Source organism: Bos mutus, chromosome 22 (assembly GCF_027580195.1).
Source record: "Bos mutus isolate GX-2022 chromosome 22, NWIPB_WYAK_1.1, whole genome shotgun sequence".
NCBI classification, from domain to species: Eukaryota; Metazoa; Chordata; class Mammalia; order Artiodactyla; family Bovidae; genus Bos; species Bos mutus.
Window position 1 is genome coordinate 70,524,911 of NC_091638.1, and position 12,602 is coordinate 70,537,512.

Genomic DNA, 12,602 nt, shown 5'->3' on the forward strand with positions numbered 1-12,602 from the left:
TTCATTAAAAACAGCTATGCACATAAAATGATTCCATTATATATATATTCTTTTTCAGATTCTCTTCCATTATAGGTTATTACAAGATAATGAATCTAGGTCCCTCTGCTATATAGCAGGCCTTTGCTGCCGCTGCTGCTGTTCAGGCACTAAGTCGTGTCCAACTCTTTGTGACCCCATGGACTGCAGCAGGTTTCTCTGCAATTGCCTGGCTTCTCTGTCCTTCACTGTCTCCTGGAGTTTGCTCAAATTCATGTCCATTGAGTCATGATACTATCCAACCATCTCACCCTCTGTCGCCTCCTTCTCCTCCTGCCCTCAATCTTTCCCAGCATCAGGGTCTTTTCCAATGAGTCGGCTATTAGTATCAGGTGGCCAAAGTATTGGAGCTGCAGCTTCAGCATCAGTCCTTCCGATGAATATTCAGGGTTGATTTCCTTTAGGATTGACTGACTTGATTTCCTTGCAGTCCAAGGGACTCTCAAGAGTCTTCTCCAGCACCACAATTTGAAAGCATCAATTTTTCAGCTGTTACGTGAACTCATTTCCTTGCAGTTGTAGAGCTGAGGGCCCTGGCCACCACTCCAAGCCCTAGCCCTTTGTATGACCTCATTATTGTCCTTATCTTGTAGAAACCTAATGGTTTGTTTACTATTACTGGGCAAAGGTAACAGTACTTCAAAGTCCTCTAGTCAGGAAAGTGCTTCCCGGGAGGGAGGTGGGAGGGGGATTCAGGATGGAGAACACGTGTACACCCGTGGTGGATGCATGTTGATGTATGGTAAAACCAATACAATATTGTAAAGTATAAAATAAATAAATAATAAAAGAAAAAAAAAAAAGCAAGTGCTTGGCAATTCCTGGAAACTGCAAGTCCTGTTTGGCTGGAGCAGACTAGCAAGGAGGCAGTGCCAGGATATTAGATCAAGGAGGAAGAAGAGGCTGATCACACAATGGCCTGGCAAGTACTTTTGAGACCAGGAGCTTTACTCTGAAAAAGATGAGAAAGTGATAGAGCATCTCAAATAGAGGATGGATACAATTTGACTTACATGTGAAAAGGAACGAAAAAAAAGACCAAAAAATGGACTTCCCTGGCAGTCTAGTGGTTAAGACTCTACACTTCCAATGCAGGGGACACAGTTTTGATCCCTGGTCAGGGAACTAAGATCCGGCATGCCACATGGCTCAGCCAAAAACTTTAAAAAATGACTTTAAAAAAAAAAAGGAAGCTTCTGAATGCTGTATTGAGGACAGGCTACACAATGAGCCTGGGTAGAAGCAGGAAGACCAGGGTGGAGGCACTTATCCAGGTGAGAGATGACACTGGCCAAGACCACAGTGGTTGTACCCTGGATATATTCAAGGAAGAGACAATAGGATTTTTTTTAATAAATTATATTTGAGTATGTAAGGGAAAGACTGACTTCCCAAGTGGTACTAGTGGCAAAAAACCTGCCTACCAATGCAGGAGACACAAGAGACGCGGATTCAATCCCTGGGTGGGGAAGATGCCCTGGAAGAGGAAATGGCAACCCACTCTGGTATTCTTGCCTGGAGAATCCCGTGGACAGAGGGGCCTGCCAAGCTACAGTTCATGGGGTCGCAAAGAGTTGGACACAAGTAACTGAGCATGCATGCATGTGAGAGAAAGAGCGAAGTCAGGAATGACTGCACGGTGCAGGGCCTGCGCTACTGGAAGGACAGGCTTATCATCTACTGAGATAAACAAGCCTGCAGTTGGGGTTAGGGATGAGTCATGTCTGAGATTATTCTAGGTATCCAAGTGGAGCTGGCAGGCACCAATGATGACAGCGATAACAATAATCATAGCTCCAGCCGTAGTACCAATCGGAGTCAGGCACTCTTCCAACGCTTTACACGTCTTAATTCATTTAATCCTCATAACAACCTTGTGACGTCGAGCTATCATTTTCCCCATTTTACAGATGAGGAAATTTTGGATATATGAGTCTGGTGTTCAGAGGAGAGGCTGGGCTGGAGACATAAAATCTGGAAGTCATCAACGTGTGGGTGACATAACCTAGAGAGTGGATGTGAAGGTCCAAGGACTGAGCCCAGATCTTCCAAAGTTTAGAGAGTGGGAGCATGAGGAAGATCAGCAAAGAAGAGTGAAGAACAGCAATCAGGGACATAGGAGAACCAAGAAGGGGTCCTCAGAGGCTCTGTACAGAAAGCAGTTCTAGAAGGAAGAAGTGATGAAGAGAAAGCACTTTGGGAACTGTAAATTGAGATCTCAATACAAGGAGACAATGTGGGGTTGGGTGCTAGCCACTGACTGATTATTATGCACGTGTGCTAAGTTGCTTCAGTCATGTCCGACTCTTTGCAACCCTATGGACTGTAGCCTGCCAGGCTCCTCTGTCCATGGGATTCTCCAGGCAAGAATACCAGAGTGGGTTACCACTTCCTCCTCCGGGGCATCTTCCCAACCCAGGGATCAAAGGAGTCTCTTCTGTCTCGTGCTTTGGCGGGCTGATTCTTTACCACTAATGCCACCTGGGAAGCCAACCTACCACAAGTCACAAGGCCTGAGCTCCCACATCTGTAAAATGGGTCTTTACCACCCTGTGACCAGTCTTTGTCCCCAGTCTCATCCCAGGGCCACCAGCTGAGTTAGGGTTACCACCCTCATTCCGCTGCCTTTACCTCCCCAAATCCCCACCTCTTGCCACTTGCCTCACTAGAATGTTCTAGTTCATAATCTATGCTTTTGCCTCCAAGGCATTCCCTCATCTTGAACCAAGCTTACGATGGGGGGCAGGGTATCACTGCAAATACTTGTAGGATTCATCTCCCACCCTGCCTTTCCTCTGGCACCTGGCTGTCCTTTGACCCTGGCTCAGGCCCAGAGACTCAAGAGCTGCAGCAAGGGAGAGGGAAAGAGCTGCCTGTTAACCTCCTAGAACCCCAAATCCCAGAAATGGATTTACAGACAAAGGCTGGAACCATGGATAGGAAGTGAGAGGGGCCAGGAACTGAGGTTCAGGGTGCAGGGGTCTGAGGCCAGAGGGGCCAGAGACCTCATAGGGGCCTGAGGAATAAAGTCTGTTGATTGAGGACTGGGCTGCAGGCAAGGGCATGGGATTGGGAATCAGGAAACCACATCTTAGGGCTATGGGCCAGCCATCACACGGACCCCTGCCAGGAAGGCCCAGGCAGCACCCTTCAGGACTCTGGTGACCAGAAAGAATCTGGGAAGGGGGCAGCTGGGTGGAGTTTGAGCTCTCCAGGACTGAGCCAGGGAAGTCACAGGAAGCCAAGCACAAAGACAAACATACTAAGGTGAATAGAGCAAGGAGCCAGGAGATGGAAGTGTCCAGGCAAGGCTGGGGCCAGGGAAACAAGCCCTTGAAGGGACAGGAAGCCCACGCCTGAAAGATGGAGGAAGTGCCTAAAACGATCTCCTGTTGGAGCTGGAGCGTTTCTAGATAAGCCAGCCCAGAGTGACTCAAGTGTGTTCCTGAGATGCCAGTCCTAAAAGATGCTCTACATAAAAATATTTCTGTGATGAAATAAGTATGGAAAACACTGCATGTTCCTCTCTGCCTCTCAGAGATTCTTAGTGTACATTTGCCATTCAAAGGCTCTAATAAGGGCAGGAGTAGAGACTCAGACATAGGGAACAGACTTATGGGCACAGTGGGGGAAGGAGAGGGTGGGACAAATTGAAAGAGTAACAATGAAATATATACACTACCAGGTGTAAATTTAAAATGCCATGAAATTAAAAGACACTTGCTCCTTGGAGAAAAAGCTATAACAAACCTAGACAGCATATGAAAAAGCAGAGACATTACTTTGCCAACAAAGGTCTGTATATTTAAAGCTATGGTTTTCCCAGTAGTCATGTATGAATGTGAGAGTTGGACCATAAGGAAGAAGGCTGAGCGCCGAAGAACTGATGCTTCTGAATTGTGGTGTTGGAGAAGACTCTTGAAAGTCCCTTGGACTGCTAGGAGATCAAACCAGTCAATCTTAAAGGAAATCAAACCTGAATATTGATTGGAAGGACTGACGCTGAAGCTGAGGCTCCAATACTTTGGCCACCTGATGCAAAGAGCCGACTTTTTGGAAAAGACCCTGATGCTGGGAAAGATTGAAGGCAGGAGGAGAAATGGGCAACAGAGGATGAGATGGTTGGATGGCATCACCAACTCAATGGACAGGAGTTTGAGCAAGCTCCAGGAGATGGTGAAAGACAGGGAAGCCTGGTGTGCTGCAGTCCAAGGGGTCACAAAGAGTCAGACACAACTGAGCGACTGAACAACAACAACAACCACGGCTAATGGGAAGTTGCTGTGCAGCGCAGGGAGCTCAGGCCAGTGCTCTGTGACAACCTTGGTGGGTGGGATGGGGTGGGAGGTCAGAGGGAGGTTCAAGGGGGAAGGAACATGTGTATAACTGTGGCTAATTCATGTTGATGTATGGCAGAAACTAACACAAGATTGTAAGGCAATTATCCTCCAATTAAAAAAAATTTTAGAGTGTGAAAAATAAAGGCTCTGATAGGTTCCTGCAGTAAAGAAAGCCTAATTAATTTATCAAGGAAGACTTTTTTCTTATAACTTACACCTACTAATGTTCTGCAAAATAAACTTTGAGGTATACCAGACTAGCCTCCTATTTTACTTCCAGCTTTACCAAAACTCAGAGAAGGAGAGTAATGTGCCCAAGATCTCATGACCAGGAGAGACAGAGCTGAGTAAAACCCCAGGTATCCCATTTTTAAAGAACATCAAAGCTGGGAAAGTCCTCTAGGACCAGATAGTGCATCTATTCCATCTTTGCCTGTGTCCTCAATTCCATTTATGGAAGGGTAGCCTGAGGCTGGGAGAGAAGCCATGACTATTTCTTCCCCACAAGGTGTGCTCGCCTGGGCCCCCAACTTGACTCCAACATCCTGGTGCCCTGAAAACTAAGTAACCTTGCGAATCAGATCCTCCTCCCAGGCCTACATCCTCCCCGCTGGGGCCAGCTCCCACCGACCATCACTCTACCTTTCTTCACCTTAATCCCTAAGCTCAGGAAGCTCATGGACTCTGGCCCACCCTGGTACCTTTCTCAGGATCAATCTTGTCTCCTCAACTCACTCACCAATCCCATGGCTTCCGGGCTCTGGTTTCTCCTGTTCCCCCCACTGTTGAACACAGTGCTGGGCATAGATTCCAGACTGTTCCCTCGACTGCATAATCAATCTGGAGGAAGTAGGATACGGCATAGGCTGCACTGTGGGGTTTTTTAACAGGGAGTACTGGGCTTCCCTGGGGTCTCAGATGGTAAAGAATCCACCTGCAATGCAGGAGAACTGAGTTTGATCCCTGGGTTGGGAAGATCCCCTGGAAGAGGGCATGGCAACCCACTCCAATATTCTTGTCTGGAGACTCCCCATGGACAGAGGAGCTTGGCGGGCTACAGTTCATGGGGTCGCAAAGAGTCGGACACACCTTAGTTAAGCACAGCACACAGCACGGGGTGACAACTCTGGAGACCTATCCCTGGACTGTTGGGTAAAGGAGGAGGGCTAAGCTGGAGGTGGGCTTTTATCCCTGTCTTCCTCTACCCCAGGTAGGTTACAGAGCCACCCCACTGGCTGTTGGTGGCAGGAAGCTAGAGCAGGCAGGGCATATGCTCAGTGGAAAGGTTCACGTGCCTAGGAGGAAAACACAGAGATAAATGTTCACCCTAGAAGTGACACAGCTTGAGACCCACCATCCAAAAGCCAGACCCAGACCCAGCCTTCCTTCCTCCTTTCCTGTACGGCTGCCATTTTCTGCTAGAAGTTTCCTTTTGAAAAAGGCTTCCCTGGTGGTTCATATGGTAAAGCGTCTGTCTGCAATGCAGGAGAGCCGGGTTCGATCCCTGGTATGGGAATATCCCCTGGAGAAAGAAATGGCAGCCCACTTCAGTATTCTTGCCTGGAAAATCCCATGGACGGTGGAGCCTGGTAGGCTACCGTTCATGGGGTCGCAAAGAGTCGGACACGACTGAGCGACTTCACTTCACTTCTCTGATACACACCGAACCGCTCCCTTTCTGAGCCTCGGATCCTTTATGGGAAGAGGAAGCAGGGTGGGGAAGTTTGGTCCCCACCCCTGAGGACTGTGTGCTCCCTACCACTGCTGGTGGGGCACACGCCCTTCTCCAGGGGGCTCCAGCTTGCAGCCAACCCCTGAAGTGCCCCAGGGAAAGGGAGAGGCAGCTGGAGCCGGCAGGCCCCTCCCCCTCACTGGCCTCAGCCCTGGGGCTACAGGTTCTAACTCGATTGTGCACGGTTAATCACAGCGTGTGCTGGCCAGCGGAGTAAACAGGCGGCCTCCAAGGTCCACTCAGAGTCATCAATCCCTTCCCTGGTCAGGCCTCTTTCAGTGCTGGGCCTGGCAGGAGGCGCCAAGGGGGCAGGGAAGGGGGGCCACGGGGCCAGGGTTGTGTTAGACCGTGGCAGAAAAGCTGATTGCCCCACAGCCCAGGGAAATGGATGAGAAGGAAAGAAGAGATATGGATACACCGACATTGACATTTGAGGGATCTTTAGGATAGGGCAAAAGTGATGATTGGGAAGCTCTGGCACCTACTAGCCATGTGACCTTGAACAGATGACTGGACCTCTCAGTGCCTCAGTTTTCTCATCTATAATATGGGGACAATAATTCTACCTACTTCTTCAGGTTGCTATGAAAATTAAATTAGTGAAAACACATAAAACACTGAGAACAGTGCCTGCATACAGTTGGGCCTGTGTGTTTGCTAAATAAATGGAACAACAGAATGAATGACTGGAGAAACACTGGCTTAGCAGTTTCCGTGATATCCTGTGTCTTAGAAATCACCTAAAGAGTTCTCAACAAGATGTGGGCCACAGTTTTCTGTATGTAAAAGTGAAGTGAAGTTGCTCAGTCGTGTCCAACTCTTTGTGACCGCATGGACTGTAGCTTACAAGGTTCCTCTGTCCATGGGATTTTCCAGGTAAGAATACTGGAGTGGGTTGCCGTTTCCTTCTCCAGGAGATTTTCCCGACCCAGGGATTGAACCCAGGTCTCCCGCATTGTAGGCAGATGCTTTACCATCTAAGCCACCAGGGAAGTCAAAAGGGAGGTCATAATTGTGCCTGTATCAAGGAGCCATTAGGAGGGTTAAATGAGAAAGTGCACTAAAGTGTTTATGAATGCAGCAGCTGGATGAAGCACAAGCTGGAATCAAGATTGCTGGGAGAAATATCAATAACCCCAGATTTGCAGATGACACTACCCTTATGGCAGAAAGTGAAGAACTAAAGAGCCTCGTGATGAAAGTGAAAGAGGAAAGTCAAAAAGTTGACTTAAAACTCAACATTCAGAAAACAAAGATCATGGCATCTGGTCCCATCACTTCATGGCAAATAAATGGGGAAACAATGGAAACAGTGAGAGACTTTATTTTGGGGGCTCCAAAATCACTGCAGATGGTGACTGCAGACATGAAATTAAAAGGCACTTGCTCCTTGGGAAAAAAGCTATGACAAACCTAGAAAGCATATTAAAAAGCAGACACATTACTTTACCAACAAAGGTCTGCCTAGTCAAAGCTATGGTTTTTCCAGTAGTCATGTATGGATGTGAGAGTTGGACCATAAAGAAGGCTGAACACCAAAGAACTGATACTTTCAAACCGTGGTGCAGAGAAGACTCTTGAGAATCCCTTGAACTGCAAGATCAAACCAATCAATCCTAAAGGAAATCAATCCTGAATATACACTGGAAGGACTGATGCTAAAGCTGAAGCTCCAACACTTTGGCCACCTGATGGGAAGAGCCAGCTCATTGGAAATGACCATGATGCTGGAAAAGAGTGAAGGCAGCAGGAGAAGGGGATGACAGAGGATGAGATGATTGGATGGCATCACCAACTTAAAGGACATCAGTTTGAGAAACCTCTGGGAGTTGGTGAAGGACAGGGAAGCCTGGCGTGCTGCAGTCCATGGGGTCGAAAAGAGTCTGGACAGGACTGAGCGACTGAACAACAACAAATGAAGTGTTTACAAACTCGGTAGCCAGTAGCAAGCGCTACAAGCAAGGTCAGATCAGATCAGATCAGTCGCTCAGTCGTGTCCGACTCTCTGCAACCCCATGAATCGCAGCACACCAGGCCTCCCTGTCCATCGCCAACTCCTGGAGTTCACTGAGACTCACGTCCATCGAGTCAGTGATGCCATCCAGCCATCTCATCCTCTGTCGTCCCCTTCTCCTCCTGCCCCCCAATCCCTCCCAGCATCAGAGTCTTTTCCAATGAGTCAACTCTTCACATGAGGTGGCCAAAGTACTGGAGTTTCAGCCCTAGCATCATTCCTTCCAAAGAAATCCCAGGGCTGATCTCCTTCAGAATGGACTGGTTGGATCTCCTTGCAGTCCAAGGGACTCTCAAGAGTCTTCTCCAACACCACAGTTCAAATGCATCAATTCTTCGGCGCTCAGCCTTCTTCACAGTCCAACTCTCACATCCACACATGATCACTAGAAAAACCATAGCCTTGACTAGATGGACCTTTGGTGGCAAAGTAATGTCTCTGCTTTTGAATATGCTATCTAGGTTAGTCATAACTTTCCTTCCAAGGAGTAAGCATCTTTTAATTTCATGGCTGCAGTAACCATCTGCAGTGATTTTGGAGCCCAGAAAAATAAAGTCTGACACTGTTTCCACTGTTTCCCCATCTATTTCCCATGAAGTGATGAGACCGGATGCCATGATCTTCGTTTTCTGAATGTTGAGCTTTAAGCCAACTTTTTCACTCTCCACTTTCACTTTCATCAAGAGGCTTTTTAGTTCCTCTTCACTTTCTGCCATAAGGGTGGTGTCATCTTCATATCTGAGGTTATTGATATTTTCTTGATTCCAGCTTGTGTTTCCTCCAGTCCAGCGTTTCTCATGATGTACTCTGCATATAAGTTAAATAAACAGGGTGACAATATACAGCCTTGACGTATTCCTTTTCCTATTTGGAACCAGTCTGTTATCCCATGTCCAGTTCTAACTGTTGCTTCCTGACCTGCATACAGATTTCTCAAGAGGCAGATCAGGTGGTCTGGTATTCCCATCTCTTTCAGAATTTTCCACAGCTTATTGTGATCCACACAGTCAAAGGCTTTGGCATAGTCAATAAAGCAGAAATAGATGCTTTTCTGGAACTCTCTTGCTTTTTCCATGATCCAGTGGATGTTGGCAATTTGATCTCTGGTTCCTCTGCCTTTTCTAAAACCAGCTTGAACATCAGGAAGTTCACGGTTCACATATTGCTGAAGCCTGGCTTGGAGAATTTTTAGCATTACTTTACTAGCGCGTGAGATGAGTGCAATAGTGCGGTAGTTTGAGCATTCTTTGGCATTGCCTTTCTTTGGGATTGGAATGAAAACTGACCTTTTCCAGTCCTGTGGCCACTGCTGAGTTTCCAAATGTGCTGGCATATTGAGTGCAGCACTTTCACAGCATCATTTTTCAGGATTTGAAATAGCTCAACTGGAATTCCATCACCTCCACTAGCTTTGTTCGTAGTGATGCTTTCTAAGGCCCACTTGACTTCACATTCCAGGATGTCTGGCTCTAGGTCAGTGATCACACCATGCAAGCAAGGTACCCAACTCCTATTTCTTCCTAGAGCTAGATCTGCACCATCCTTTACTCACCCATGCCAACGAAAAGTCTTCACCGTAGTCTATGAAGAAGGAATATGTACTACCATTTCTTTCCCCCGCGAAGGAAAATACGCTCTGGGCACCAGCCCCAAGCACCCAGGCCTCTCGGCGCCCCGGTCCCAGGCAAGAAGCAGCGCTGGCCGCTAGAGGGCGCAGCGGGAACTGCAGAGAGCGGTGGGTACAACTGGAGCGGCCCGGGCAGCGCGTACTGAGTTCAAGGACCCGGGCGGAGGATCGGAGAGTGAAGAGCAGCCCGCTGCCACGGATGGACTTGCTGCGCCTGTGCGAGGCGAGGGTCTCGCCGAGAGATGGGTGGGAGAGGGATCCGGCTTAGGTTCCACTCGCCTGGCTCCGTCCCTTTCCTCGCTTTCGTGGGCTTCGAGCTTCGGTCTCCGCCTCGGTGGGAAATTCGAAGACAGAGTACATGCCCTCGGGAGTCGGAGTCGGAGGGAAGGGTGTTACCAGGAAAAGAAGCAAATTTAGCTGGGTCGGGAGCAGGGAACCCCGAAATCCGTCCTGCCTCACCCGGCCACTCCCTGGGCACTCGGACTCAGCTACACAGAGTTTGGGGAAAGCCTTGTACATCAAAACCTCAGGGCCGGGATCCCGCCCTAAGATTCTGCCCACACCTCGACCTGACTTCTCTCCAGCACCCTCACGTCGTCCTGGGCCCGGGCCGGGGCCCCTATACCGTGTGGCGTGAAAACATGGGGCCGGGTGTCCATTAACCAAGCGTAGCAAAGTCGATGCTGTTAATCCGATTTTTCGAGCTGCTTTTGGCCACAGAGATTTGCGCGAGAAGCACGGGCCTCCATCGTGCGGCGGAAAGCGCGTCTTTCCTCCGTCCCGGCCGCACGGCCACAGTGCGTCCAGCTCCTAGGCGGCAGCAAGTGACCTGGACTCCGAGGTCCTCACAGACGGAACAAGGGAACGCTAACGCGCGCCCTGAGGGAACGCAGCTTCTCCCCGCGCCCCAGTCCCACCGGGATCCAGAGATTCGCCCAGGATGCGTTGCCTCGGTTCCCAACAATCACCGCCCGACCCCGGGCGCCCGGTTAACTCGACCCCACCGGCCGTGAGGACTAGGCAGCGCCCCTGCAGGTTCAGGCCGCGCGAGGCGCCACTCTTCGGGTCGCCAGACTCCATCCTTTTTTGGAAGCTGACAGGCGGCGCTGGGCTTTTGTGGGCCCTCCGCCTGCCCCGAGGCTCCCAGAACAGAGCCATGCCGGGGAGGTGAAGCGCCCAGTAGGTGAAGGGGAGATTGTTCCTAAGAGGCCTTATCTTTGCAACTAGACTGGGAAAAGCCCAATTTCCTGTCCAAGATGATGCCTTTGTAGAAGTCACCTTCCTCCAGCCCCCTGGGCTGCAGGGACTGCAGGGGATCGGGAGGGGCACCTTTCTAGGCCTCCTCCATCTTTTAAATCTGGGAATTAGTCCCTCCGCACGGAAGGTGAGAGGGAGAGGGTAACGAGGCTGAGGGCCTAAAGCAGTGGGGGTCGGGGTGGGGGGAACATATCAAGGAAGCGTACCCCCAGGACGACCGGCTGCCTGCCCTCTGGGAATGGAGGCCCCTTCCCACCACCGGTGAGATCACCAACCCAGGTGCATTCCAGAGGGCGCTGAGGACCAACCCTAGGTCTGGTGGAGGCTGGGAGGGCCGCCCACTCCGCCACCTTCTCCCAGAGCAGGAAGCAGCACTGATAAGCGGCAAGTTTATCTCGGTTTGAGTTGCTAAAGTGGCTTCAAGCCGAGGGTGAAGGCTAAGCTGAGGGGCTGCGAGCGCACAGCAGGACCGCAGCGCTCACTTCCTTCCCGCATCGGCGCGCGGCTTTCAGCCAAGATCCTCGAATTTTTACAAATGCTGTCACCGGTTTCTGACATCCCTGAAGCCTTCACTCTCCCTCCGCGACCCCAGTCCCCGGACCGCCCCAGGCACGCTGACCGCATCCTACGTGAAACCCCCTGGCACGCTAGCTGCTTATACCTCTACTCATCTGTAAAATGGGAATAATAATAGAAGCTCCCTCTGGGAGTTGCAGTGAGAAACAAAACTAGTTAATTAAGAGCCCTTAACAGTACCGGACACTTAGTAAGTGCTCAATACGAGTTATAAATAACAATGATAATGGCTTTCACTTGTAACAAACGCCAGTGCCAGGTTTAACCTGCAACTGGCGATCAAACAGCGCCGTCAGGGAAGTATTTCTAAGTGCCCTGAGTGATGATGAAACAGACGTAGAGGGGGCCCTAACTTGCTCAGGGCGCCTCCACTGGGGAGCGGGAGAGCTAGTTCCCACCCAGGGCAGCTTCTCTCCTCCTCCAGGAGAGGAGGCTGAGAGAGGAACCCGGCCCTCCGGGACGACCCCCTGTTCCCCCGGTGGCCTAAAGGAGTGAGTGAATCCTCGGCCAGGCGACCAAAATAGCAACGGCCAGGAGCCTGTGCGAACAGGGATCCCGCCCGAAAGGCCAGAAAAGGGAAATGGCCGAGGTCAAGCCCGGCCGTCCGACTGCGGCTGAGGGTCGCGCGGGGGCGGGGCTGGACCCCCACGTGCGCCGCCTGCCGCTGCCTCGCCGAGCCCTTTGTCGCGAGCAGCCGCGTTCGTGCCGCACTCGGTGGCTTAAAATAAAGACAATGTTCCCAGCCTCCCTGCGGCTAAATCCGGCGCGGGTGCGGGGGCGGTGAGAGAGCCGGGTAGGAGAGCTTCTCCCGGCCCTACCTCCCTTCTCCCTTCCTGCCTCAGTTTCCCCATCTGGTAAGCGGACTCAGCCAAGCCTGGGGCCGAGAACATACAATCGGGGGTGGGCTGGGGCGGAGGGCGTCACCCCCCTGCCTCCGCGGCTGCACGGACTTAAAGAGCAAACAAATCTCTTGGGACAGAGAGGGGCACCCAGGAGGAGGCAAGGGAAAGCTGGTCA